The following is a 13,203-nucleotide window of genomic DNA, read 5'->3' as shown; positions in this document are numbered from 1 at the left end:
GTGCAGGCCAGTCCAAAACACTTCTTTTACAAGATGGGACCTAATGAGGGAATGAAAATAGACCTCCCTCAACTTTGTCAAAATGGAAAGGCACTCAGCTGAAGGAGAGTGTGCCTCAGAACTGTAAAATTGCTAACTGTGGCCAATGGATTCCAAAAAAGACATGTGGTGCTGCAGATGCTGACTTTGTGTAAAATGGGAAAAGGCCCAGTTTGACAGACTCAAAACCGCAGCAGTAAACGGGGGAAAAGATACATTGAAAGGAGGATTTGTGTCTTATATTTAACCAGTGAAGCCAAGTGACATATTTTGGAGAAAGGCACTTACTTTCCACAAGTAAACTGACATTTAAATGGAAATGCCTACTTGTTGTAGAAGTGAACAATAGAATGTCTCGGGAGGATAACTAAGGGGCAACGTGCTCACCTTGGAAGCAAGACGACACGGAGCAACGCAGGTTGGATCCCTGGGTCCGCGCTTAGAAACCTCTGGGTATTAAGCACGTTATAAATAACCAATAATATCATATCATAGCATTGTTAACTGTGGCCTATGGGTGCGTAATACCAAAAAGTGAACTTATATCGGTTTAAATATTGTATTGTAGTTATAAACAGCAGGACCAGATGCAATACAATTTGTATTGTTGAACACATCTTTTCAATTTAAAATGTTATTCTGTTAGAATTATGTATGCAGCTTGTTTTCCCTACTGAACTAAAAGGTCTGTGCCTCTGAAATTTGACCTCAAGACCTTTGTGCTGGGCCCACCAAGAAAAGCAGGCCTGGTTTTCAGTTTAAAATACAAAGAAATATAAAAAGTAGATCAGAATCGTAGATGGTGTAGATGAAACGGCCAGCAAAAATGATCTCAGTCCTCCCCTTTAACTGTTCATTAGCTTCAAACAGAGACCTTTGGAGGCACTTAATGGCAGGCTGGAATATCATAAAACAAGCAGATGTTCAGGTCACATGTTCCTGAGGAAATCATGACTGTGTGGATTTGTTGAGAATATGCAACTATGACTTTCCATATGTATGCATTGCTATTGATTAACATTGGACTCCTTTTTCCTTCTTCCTTAATAACAGGAGAACCATGTGCCAGGATTCATATTAAACATTGTCTTAATTTTCTGTGATGTACAGAATTGGAGTTAGGAAGGCAACCATGATCCTGGCCTACTGATAATTCAGAGGAATTTGAAAGTTGTGAACTGATATAATACGAAATGAATGGTTGAATAGCTAAGTGGCATATTTTTCACTATTTCGGCTCAGGAGTAAATCGCGAAAACCCTAGCTCCTCCCTGGAAAGCCGTGCCCAAATGAAATTAGTATTTCCCGATTTGCCATAAAATGTAGAATTAAGACATATATACGTTTATGCAATCGTCTGAAAAGAGAAGGTAGTTGCCATGTTGTGAGATTTTTAGGAAAAAACAGAATGTAAAAACTTGTTATTTTAAAATAGTGCATCTTCCTCCTCCCATATTACCCATAATACATACCTCTAAATTCCTTGCCCTATCAGCTGGCAGTAGTTGGATTAGTGGGAGGGGGAGAAAGAGAGATGTCTAATCCATAGCGTGGGAATATTCATAATATATAAGTGTCATCAGAACTTTATAATGTCAGTTTTCAATGTAAAAAGGATAGAAAGACGGACGGAAAAAAAGAGAGGAGAGCAGACTGACAACAGCAAAGAGGAAAGAGAAGGAAGGCTGACAGCCAGGAGACCCTGGGACACTTGCTGGGGGCTTTTGCCTTGACGCTGGGAGCCCTATCTGAGAGAGAGGCCTGAAATCATCTGGCTAGAGGGACCTTGCCTTGAATAGAGACCAGGGGTGTGAACTGCCTACATATTCTGAAATCCGTCTTGCCTCTCAGGGACGTCATTTAGGGGTCGCCAGAGGTCGCAACTGCAAACTCTGTGGTCTCCCCTGCAACCTCTAAAACAAAAAAAAAAAAAATAATAATTTGTTGTAATGCAAGCTCCTGGGCTGTGGCCAGCACCATGTGGCTCTTTACCTATGGTGTGGCTGGCTTTCTTGTTCAGGCCCCTTAAAAAAAAGGAAGAAAAATAAAAACAGCGGGTGCCACAAGTGTAACACATTAAGCAGTGACCCTAAATAAAAAGAATAGGAAAACCAAATAATGTGTCTTTCTGGAATTCTATACAATAATGGCTAGACTCATTAAAGGTTTATTTCAGGTACACTTCAGGGAGTGAGTCTGATTTAGTCTGTTCTTAAATGCCACAATTCAGCCTTTCATCCTTCTGAGGTCGATGTTAAGATGGATTTCTGAACTCGGACCTGGAGAGGCAGAGGTTCAGAAGGCCAGCCTAGTTTCTTGGAACAGGGTAACCTCTGGACAAGCCAGACCAATCAGGGTAGCGATGGCGGCGGTCAAGACTAAGTCTCAAGAGGTGTGAGGGTGACTGAAAGATCTCAATGAGCACACAAAGCAAGGACACTTACAAATTACTCCAGACAGGTGTTATATTAAAAATATAGACACATTTATTACAAGGCCTTTGTAACATCGACCATAGCAAAGAAATCACAATAATACTAAAGTAAACCAACACATCTCAATCAATACAATATATATATACAAGACCGAGGGGTCTAAGGCATCATGAGCACGTAATATGTAGACCACCTAGATGAGGAGGGAAACAGGCAGTGCAGGTAATTATTAGACCCAGTTTGACATCAGAAAAACACCTAACTTGGAGGAAGTCTGAGCCCTATGAAGAGAGGAGCCTTTTTCTCAAAAGTACCTGCACGCGCTTGTGCCAATGGACGAAATAGGGTCTCTTCAAGGGTCTCTGACAGTTCAGAAAGGTAGATGAAGCGATGAAGAACAAGTTCCCCACTACTCAAGCAAGGCCTCCACTTGTGGGCAGAGGCAAGGTGAGAGTGTGGGAAGGATCCGCTATTTCGCAACAGCGGTAGAAAAGAAATGGTCTCCTGCGCTAGGGGCCACCGGTTGGGGTATGGACTACTCACTGGTTCCCGACGTAGGCAGACCTAGACTTAGCCAGTTCAGTTCACGTTGCTGGCAGGTTTGGCTGCGATGATCAGGACGTCTTGACACCGTGTAGATTCCGCAGTAGCAGAATGCAGGGGCGAGGGTGTCCCAAATGCAGCGAACATGCACAGGTTGTTACCATAGCAGGGCAACATGGCAACCGCGTTTACTCAGGTCCGGGCGCACTCGTCTCACTTCAGACCTGGGAATGCCAAGTGTACGAAATTCGGTGTGAGGGTGCCGTGGACACAGAGCTAGCAGTATGCCAAGTTTCAAGGGCTTCCCGAAACGGCGACGGTGACAGAGCAAACGTCCTGTGTAAGCTGGTCAGCCCACTGGTTGGCCCAGGGACACTTCCGAAGAGGCTTACTGGCAGGGTTTGATGAAGGTGCCGAGAATAGTTGGTCCCACTATTCCAATGGGTCGAAGCGCCTTCGCTGACCTTCTAGGACGATCAGATGCAGAGGGGTTTTGCAGGACGACAGCGGCTCAGGGTGCCAAACCTTCAGCATGTCACCAGAGGTTCCTCGACTCAGCTTCTTGTTGCAGGATACTTGGCTCCTTATCCCTTGTTCGGTGTGAACTCAGGAGATCGACATGGCATGGGAGAGCTGTCAATGAAAAGAGCGCCATAGGTCAGTGAGGAGCCCACAATAAGAAGTTCAGTCTTATTATCATTCAGACAACGATTGTGGGCAGCCATCCAGTATTGAATGGTGGCCTAGATCTTGTTGATGATGATTGTGTCCTGAGTGTGATAGACAGAGATGGGGATGGGAATTTACGTGTCGTCTGCAAAGTTAGTGTTCATGAGGTTGAGAGAGTCAAGAATGTCATAAAGTGTCTTGGTATAGATGTTTTAGAGGGTGGGGGACAAGCAGGATTCTTGGGGAACCGCCAGGGGTGCTGGAATGGGGTCTGCTGCTGAGTTTCTGATGCAAATTCTTGCGATGCGATCTCTGAGGAAGGATTTCACCCAGGCAATGGCGTCAGAGGAGAAGAAGAAGTGAGAACTGAGGTGTATGCAGAACAAGTCGTGGTCGACACAGTCAAAAGCAGCAGAGAGGTGAAGGAGGAGGAGTATGGCAAGGATTCCTGTATTTCAAATGCTGTCCAACTGCATTTTTAGGTCCAGAAGGGCAGTTTTGGTGCTGTTTTTAGGTCGGAAACCAGATTGTCTTGCGCCAAGAAGCAGGTTGGCTCTTAGGAAGTGCTGGACTTGTGAGTATGCAACACAGTTTAGTGTTTCAAGTAGGAAGGGTACTGTGGTGATTGGGCGGTAGTTGGTGGAAAGGGCTGGGACAATTAAGGGATTTTTAAGGAGTGGTGTGATCCAGGCGGATATGATGATTTTGAGCATGGCATTTACAAATTTGGTGATGATTGGAGACAGGGTGGGTTGCAAACCGTTTACCAATGTGTGGGAGGCAGGAGTCACCCTTTGATGACAAAGAGTTGTGGACGTGAGTTGAGGGAAAGTAAATCATGCCCATCAGCCATCTACTAACATGCCCACGGGCACATATGGGAGGGAAGAATATGAAAACATTAATGTCAAGTTCAAGCTCTGTAATTTTGTAGCAACATTTAAGGCTCTGATTAGCAGAGACAGTCCATGTGCAGGACAATCAGTGTTCAGCAGCTGGAATGCACATGCACAATGCCTCCCCATACTGCCTATGCTTGATAACATGAAGTTCAACACTAACATAATGCCACGTGCACAGAAGTGAAAGTGCATAACACAGACTGATATGTGGAAATGTTGTTAGATCTGAGTCCAGACATGCCGGTCTACCTAAGGCATGACATCAAAGCACACAGCTACATGGAGTGCATCACGTCCACAACAAAACAATGGCATGGTGTAACCCATGCAGAGTTGGGCCAGGAAGGTGGAAACACAAAGAAGGATGTTGGTGTGTAATATTTCAATGACAAATGTGCAGATGCTTTGTCAGGAGCAATATATGCTACAGGAATTGGCATAAAGCATATACACATCAGGGGGTTATGACATGAATTGACCATTATCTCCCCTCTGGGGTTGCCAGTCAACTAAACTGTCCATATCCAGTGCAGTCATTCATTCCTAATGTATACATTATTATACCTTAATTTCTGTGTGTCACTTTCACTCCTGCAGTGTACCATGCCCTCACCCTTTGAGGCTTGTAAGACACTCCAGATAATGAGCCACAGATGAGGGTCACAGTGCCATGGACGTATTCACGGGGGAGCAAATGACCCTGGCCTAGACTTTGGTGATGAATCATATGCTCCATGGGACACCAGCCCACCACATGCCTGCAACATCAAGCCCCAACCGTCCCCAACGAGAAAACACAAGCTGGCCATTCATGGTTGCAGGGAAATCTCCACCACCATCACATCTATGGATATTGTGACTGTGGCACAACTGGAGATCCATTCGCTGAGGGCTGGGTGAATTCTGGTAGTGACGGTCAAACTACCAGTTATTTCTGAATTATGCAACATTGTTATTTCTATCATTACACTGTGCACCTGTGAGGCTCGGGGATTGGGACGCTCAGGGACTGATAGGCTTGGTGACTGGCATACGAAAAGTCTTAGATGATACAAACCCACACATCCTCCATTAATTCCTTATCAGATAGTCTGCACCCAAGGTTTCCACCCTTGTTTTGAACTATAATGTATTCGTCCCTGCACCTCGCATTACAAATCATGTCACTGTGAACTTATGATGGCAGAGCCATATTCTTTAGATCTCTTGATGGCCATTTAGTTTATGGATGTTGGGCTGGGGTCATCCAATATCATGGAATTCAGGGGGTCTTGAATCTAAGACAGTTCTTGATGCTGTAACTTGTGGCTGGCTGGCTGGGGGGTCGGAGGCCTGCTTCAGCCACACCATGATGAGCATGCACGTTGAGGCGCCTGGCACTGTCGCATGGCCTTGCAGGGCAAATTCCTCCTAAATAAAACACATTGGCAACATCCTGCACACCAAAGGAGGGTTTCTTGGGGGTTGGGAGCGTAGCCCATCCCACTGTGGTTTTGGCAATCAGGTTCCTTCATGCAATCTAACATGCTGAATATCTTGTGGCTTTGCAAGCCTTATGTTCCTACTATGTCTAACAAAATGGCACTTGCTCATAATAAGATGGGGCGCTTGTTTGCATGTATACACTACATCTAATAAGCATATGGTTGTGTGGGGTTATTAAGATGCCCACCTCCCCCCCATAGTCCATTACAGTTCTCCAAAAGGGCTTGTCTCACTCTGAACCACGGGGGATAGAATGGGTCTGACCCCTTCCCAACACTATTCCCGCCATGTTCTTGCCCCTCCCTGCCCAAAACACTTCCTCATGGGAACTCTTTGACCTCGCGTTAATCAAGTTGCCATCAAACTTTGCACTTGAGGTACCTGCCAGTGTTTTGTTTTTATTCAAAGCAGTCTTCTGAGAGTTAATGACTTCATTGGATTTGAACACCTGCTAATGGTGTAATAAAAATGTCCTACCAGGTTCCTTCGGCCACTCGATTTATAAGCATGCTGCAAGCATGCTGCGTGCCCTTTACTAAAGTCCTGTTAAACAAAAGCATTGCCAAAGCCAATTGGCATATAGGTTTGTCCTGAATTACATAGGAAATCATTGTGAGCCCTGTGCTTCTTTACCCTTGAGCTGTGAAACATCACATTGTTCCCGGCTTTGAAAGGCCCTTGCTCCCTTAGCCAGAGTACTTTGAGTTAGCGATAACAGGTGTGTGTGGGAAGTAGAAAAAAATGAAATTCCATGACTAATCCTTCAAACCATTGCACCCTTATGGAACAGGTTAACCCCTTGCTATTCTCCTCACATGCCCATTAAAGGAACATAATAGCGCTGAACAATGCCACACAGAGAGTTCCAAAGTGCACCAATTAATAATGATCTGTTTTTTAAAAAAAAGGAATGTATTGGAATGATTGTCAAGTGTCATGTACATTGGGAGTCTTCTGCATTGAGCGAAATACCCCTAATAGATAAGAAAATAGGCATAAACAAGGCACTTTCTGAATACACTCAAGCACTTTGAACTGTGCAGCTCCTTCCATTCTTGCCAGAGTGCATAATTACATAACAGTCTGCGTCTGCAAGGAACTTAAGATTCTCAGCGCACACATTCAAAACTCTTTAAAATTGCTCTAAAGAATTATAAATCTCATTGGAAAATGCATATGAAAAATGTTTTGTGATTCCTATGCAAAACAATACATATCTTAATCTCGCTGAACCTCCCCTTGCACACTGCCGCCTACTACACGAGCTTTAATACCCAAAGAAAGCCACATGGGGCTTTTTAAAACAGGGTCATTATTATGAGGAATGGAAACATGTAGTTTAATGCGCTGGAAGAATATCTTAAACTGGAAGCTGCGGAACATAATGCATTTACTCTGTATGAAAAGGGCACAGTATTCTTCTGACTTCCCGATATGCAGGCCGGCCACTTAAAATTCAAAAGCTTCTGCTAGGGATATAAAGCGAGTTGCAGGATCAAGCACGGCCGAACAGCCAGCCTCTTGAACATGCAAAGTAATGTTCATAAGCGTCCCCCGCCCCCCCCCTCTCCCCCTTCCATTCCCCCGACAAAGAGAGCGGGAGATTTACTACGACCACTGCAAAGCTTTCTAGTTCACTCAGAGCCACAAGAAAGGGAGTCCAGCTCTTCTTATCAAAGCGCGGGGGTCAGGCGCTGTCAAAGGATTAATCACTGAAACTAGAGGACTGCTCAGGCTTTGAACCCCCATTCTTAATATTACGCAATACAAAGGTCCTTTTATTTTTTCTAAAGCTGTATATTAAAAAGGCCTGCACGCGGTAGGAAGCGTTGATATGGATGTGTGAAAAGAGACGCCTGCCTCTGGTTTCACGTGTTACGGTGGGTGACTTGAAAGCCATGAACGTCAGAAGTCAACACTGCCTGCTTTCTAACATTATAGGTACTGGCTTACAAAGCGTTTTACAGCGGGATGTCCCCATTGTGAAACGCTTTTGTAAACAGGACCCTGTGTGTTCCCAGAGGTTGCCATTGGTACAGCAGTTGGAAAGTAAAAGAAAGAAGAAAAAAAACACCTACTATGATTTACGTAGAAAGGCATTCCACCTTTGGGAGGCGTACTCGAAGCTGCTGCGCTTTTCGTATTATTCAATTACTGATGTGAGCAGCTGAAGTTTCCAGGTAACGTTACTCTTGCCGCGCACATGGCATTTTCTGCGTTATTGTCTGTTCACTTTGATGGGGGCTGCATTTTGCTGGTTCACAGAGCATCACTCCAGGCTCCTGCAGTGGAAGTCGCATTGAAAGAGTTCCCAACACGTCGCCTGGATTAGGTTGGTAGAGGCATATAGTAAAGGGAGAACTAACGTTTGAGGGTTCCCGCATGGGGAAGCAGTGTTTGCCGTGTTTGTGTGAATTGAACTTTGAGTGCTACTGCTATACAATAAAGGGCTCTATCGTGGAAGCTCACATTCCCTACATGGAGCATCTGCAGCAACGGTCAAATGATTACTGAGCCAAGGAAAATGGAAAGACGGATGCCAACAGGCGGTAGTAGCCAACGAGATAACGTCACTCAGCTATCACCTCCTCAGCATAAGCACAGCCACGATCCAAAGTGAATACACCAATGGCGCACATGCGAATGGCCACACACACAACACACACTGAATCCCTGAACCATAATCCTGACTAGAGCACCGTTTACAAGGAACACGCACCGAAACAAACACAGGACATGTGAAAACGCACACAAGCATCACTCAGTGAATATAACACTCCACAACTAATGGCACAAATGTGTTACTACGAAAACAAATAGATCAATGCAGCTGTACAAACACCTTCAATTACATGTCCAGGAAAGGGTGAACAGCTTGTATTGACAGAAGTACAATGGGAGAATCCACTCGAAAACATGACTATACATGGAGATACATAAGTAAAGTTCAGCAGTGATTGTAATGCAGTCCATTCCCCCTCCATAAAAAATATAATACACCTGCTATCCTCATGGGATGAAGAATGCACTCGTTTGTCACACATTACAAAGAAACACCTGCAAACATGAGTCACTCCACCTGAGAACCAAATTCGTGGCACCAAAATTCATCCGAAATATTACCTAAATCGCAATTGGCTCAACTCATGTGCAGTGAACACCAATATTTATCTGATTTATGTATTTTAAAGCTTAATAACGCAAAATATGTTGTCTTTTTGTGCAGGCAACCAGTGTGACAAGCTCAAATGGGGGTACCTTATCCAACTCTTGCAAGCACTAGTGGATATTTTGAGCACAAGCCGACGGACGCACAGACACAGAAGGATAAACAAGTATAGGACAGTGGATCACTACACAGACCACTAAAGCATACAGAGATTCCAGCTCGTTATGAACCTTGTGCAGAATATTTTCTACATGATCGAGGACATCACAGCCAAAAGGATAACCCCACATGCCTTACTGGTTGTGTTTAAATTGCTATTCTCTCTATACTATGTAAGGGATTTCAATCTGGCACACATCCAAGTCAACGCCTAGCATGTAATGCACAACTGAAATCCTTATTTATTGTTGTCTTAAATGAACAATATACCACTCATATCATGCCCCTCTCCTGGCAACCCCCACACCCCCCCGTCGTCACACTGAACCAGTTAAAATATTTATTTATGTATTTACAGTTTAATCACAGTATGTTTTAATGGGTACACAATAATCACCAATGATGTGATGTAACACTGAATAATCTCTTTTATACACATGGACTAATAGTTAGCAAAACAAGAAATACTTTTGTGTGTGTGTTCAGATCAGATAGCCCTGTGGTTAGAGGTTCCCCCTGCACACCCCTCAACCCCCCAATAGGCAATGTAAAGAGATAGGAAGAGAAAGCAGGTATTCATGGTAAAATTCAAACAACATATCAATCCTCCTATCCCCTAGCAAACACAAGCGAAAAACAGAATTGACTATCAAGCTGTCAGAATGGCTTTTAAAGTTATCTTAAAATGGACTGCGTAAAAACACCAAACATTGCCAAAATTGCTTAAATTGCTATCAATTCTTACGGGAGCCGCTTTGGATAGTTGCACACAAACACAAGCAATGATTTAATACCAAGAAACAATTTGAAATCTTAAAACTGAAGTTGGAAGCAATCAAAAGCTGTTTTACATGTGTCAGAATGTCCCAGAAACGAAATTTGTTCCAAACTTTTCACTGCGCGATAATTGTGAATACGAGAAAACCGTTTTAGATGCAATTTAAAGCTGTGGATCAGAATTTACAATGTACAATCAGAAGTTGGAATTTTGTTTCTAGCACAAAAACTGAGGAAGTTATCGACGTTTAAGTGGGCGTTGTTTTTTCGAGATATGCGCATAAATGGAAAACTGGAATGCACTTTTAAAATGACAAATGGACTAGAGGATGACTATGAACTAAATAAATACCCCACAGGAACAAAGCCAGTTGATCAGAATGACTGCCTGCTAAGGGCTCGCCTTCTTCAGATGAGAAAAGATCAGCGCAAATATAGTTTTAACAGTACTAGTTGGAGGAAGATAGGATGGTTTGGATAGAGTGTTCAGACAATTCAGAAATACTCCTAACAACACAGGTTCTGAATACAAGATAGGATGGGTTTAAGATAGGGATTGGACTAAGCAAGGTACATATGCTGGTGAAACAGTTTTTTCTATAGATACTCACTAGATATGTTTTTAAACGGAACCATCAGGATTCTGGTCCGTCAAGATTCTGGTCAGGGAATTGGAACTAGTTCTAGGACAGATGGCTGGGCACATCGGATTGGATCTGCAATCAGTAAGGCGCTCTGGTCACAGCATAGGACAGGACTGGACTGGATCTGCAATGCACTCTGGTCACAGCACAGAACAGGACTGGATTGGATCTGCCGTTCTTGGTTCTGATGATAATTATATTCAGCAGGCAAGCAGTACAGCGCAGCCCAGCTGTATTTTGATGCTTCCCATTGGGTTTGTGGGGTTCTGGTTGTGGAATTTGAGGCCTAGCTGAAAATGGTTCAGGTATGCAATGGGTTTCTGCTTTGGCAAGCTTCTGGAGTCTGGAGCAAGGAAGATGTAGAGTTCAGCAGCAGGGTGCTCTGCTAGTATCAGGATAGTGAGTGAATCTGTCTTTTTTTTGAGTGGTAAGCTGTCTCTATTTATGCTATGATAAAGGGGTGTGTGGGCTGGTTTATCCTAAGCTCGCCCCTTTGACAGGTGATTGGGTCAGAGTCTCCTCTCTGCCTTGATAGGAGGAGAGAAACAGTGTGCCACCTTTATGGTGTGATTTTATGAGGCTGAGAATCCACTCCTAGCCCCTTCAACACAAAATCTACTTTTGGCACCATACATATTTACACATGTGCAACCTCTATAAGAATCACATATACAGATTACATATTTTATATAGCAGCTATCCCTCAAAACCCCGTAGCTGTGGGATCTTGTCTCGGCTTTTCCCAGATTTTGCCCTTTTCATCTGGAACACAATGTCCAATTTATAAGCAAATTTCTACAAGTGTGCATGTTTAACATGGGCATAAGTGTATAAAGTTTCATACTTCTAGCAGAAATACATTTGGTGTAAAATCACATTTCTTGCCCTTTCTCTCCAGAACGTGTCACATGATTTTGCCGCCTCTTGAAACGTGCAGCCAAAATTTAGATTCATAAATCTATTACTTTTATATTTTTCACAATTTTCACTGGCAAATTATAAGTCTTTTATAAAAATGTTCTTTGTGAAGGTTCAGCCACAGATAGTTGTGTGGATCCGCCTCTTTATGTCTCCCTGCAGTTCAGGAACACTCTCCAGCCTGTTTGCTCTTGGCAGAGGCCATTTACGACTGTCCTCACACCTCGCATTTCCTTAGCTGCAGCTGTTCATTGTTCCTCATGCCTCTGAAGACCAGGTTCTTTCCAAACCCTATAATTATCACTTTGGTGTGATTTCCTGGTGGGGGGGGAAAGGCCATCCTTCTGTGGAGAAACCTGATATTCCAGTTTGGTAGCTTTTAGCCAGGCTTGATTTAATTGTTAATTCTGTTGCATTTTCCCTTAGCTTAAAAAAAGCTTGTGATTTCAAAATTGCAGCTAGAATTCTGATTCAAGATTTTAAACCATGGGATCAAAACAATTACAGATAGGTTACTCTCAGTAACAGGCCTCTTAGTTTGCAAACATTTGGTTTCAGTGTATGTACATGTTTAAGTTTAATCAGGCAGGCTTTTTTGACATCCACAGACAGGCCACTTTTGCTGTGGAAAACCCTTTATGCTTTCAGCTTTTCAGGACCTTGCAAGCTCACAATGATTTCTTAGACTAAGTGAATTGTAGCACCCAGCAGTAATTTTGGATGTTTGAGGGTATTCTGTACCAGCATTTTCTGCAGTTTCAGCAACAAAGAAAAAGGGATTTAAAGCAAGATTTTAGGTTTTATTTTGCGAAACCCTGCTTTTTCCTTCTGTACTCTATTTTCAATTGTCGTGGAGCCCAGTGACATATTCCAGGAGTGAGATCTCTGTTCCACCAGTGACAACATGTGTGGCAGATTGGGCAACCATCTTTTTGTGCTTTGCAAAGCGCGATTTTCAGAGGTTTTGGCGTGCACACAGGTTTGCGGCCATTTTGCTATTTCTGGCACCATCATAACACAGTGCTGCAGAATAGCAGAGCAAAAGTGGGTTAAAAACATCCCACAGAGCCCCCCTCATGACGTGAGGTTGACCGCCTGTCAAGGGGAAGTCGGGAGATTGGGATGTTCGTTCTTTCTTTGGTCCAGATGGAGAAAGTCGTCTGCTTCTCCCATCAATGCTGGATCGACATGCTCTCCCTGCCGGTTCTGGATGGGAGTATGGAGCGATACTCTGGGCTCCTTGGGTCTTTCCTCCCGGTCCCTGAGTGGTAATCCTTGGCAATTAGAAATTCTTGGTTCCAATGCTATGAGACAGAACAGAGCATGGTTATGGAAATTTCCCCACTACTACTCATGTAGTGAGGCAGATGCATACATTGAATACAATTTACAATATTCCCTGCGTGTATCTACTACTAATTTTAACAGGTGGATTATTCTAGGTTGCCGGAATGTCCCCCTCT

This window comes from Ambystoma mexicanum, chromosome 5q (assembly GCF_040938575.1).
Source record: "Ambystoma mexicanum isolate Mex_15411 chromosome 5q, UKY_AmexF1_1, whole genome shotgun sequence".
In the NCBI taxonomy this organism is placed as follows: domain Eukaryota; kingdom Metazoa; phylum Chordata; class Amphibia; order Caudata; family Ambystomatidae; genus Ambystoma; species Ambystoma mexicanum.
Note: the sequence above shows the minus strand (reverse complement) of the source record.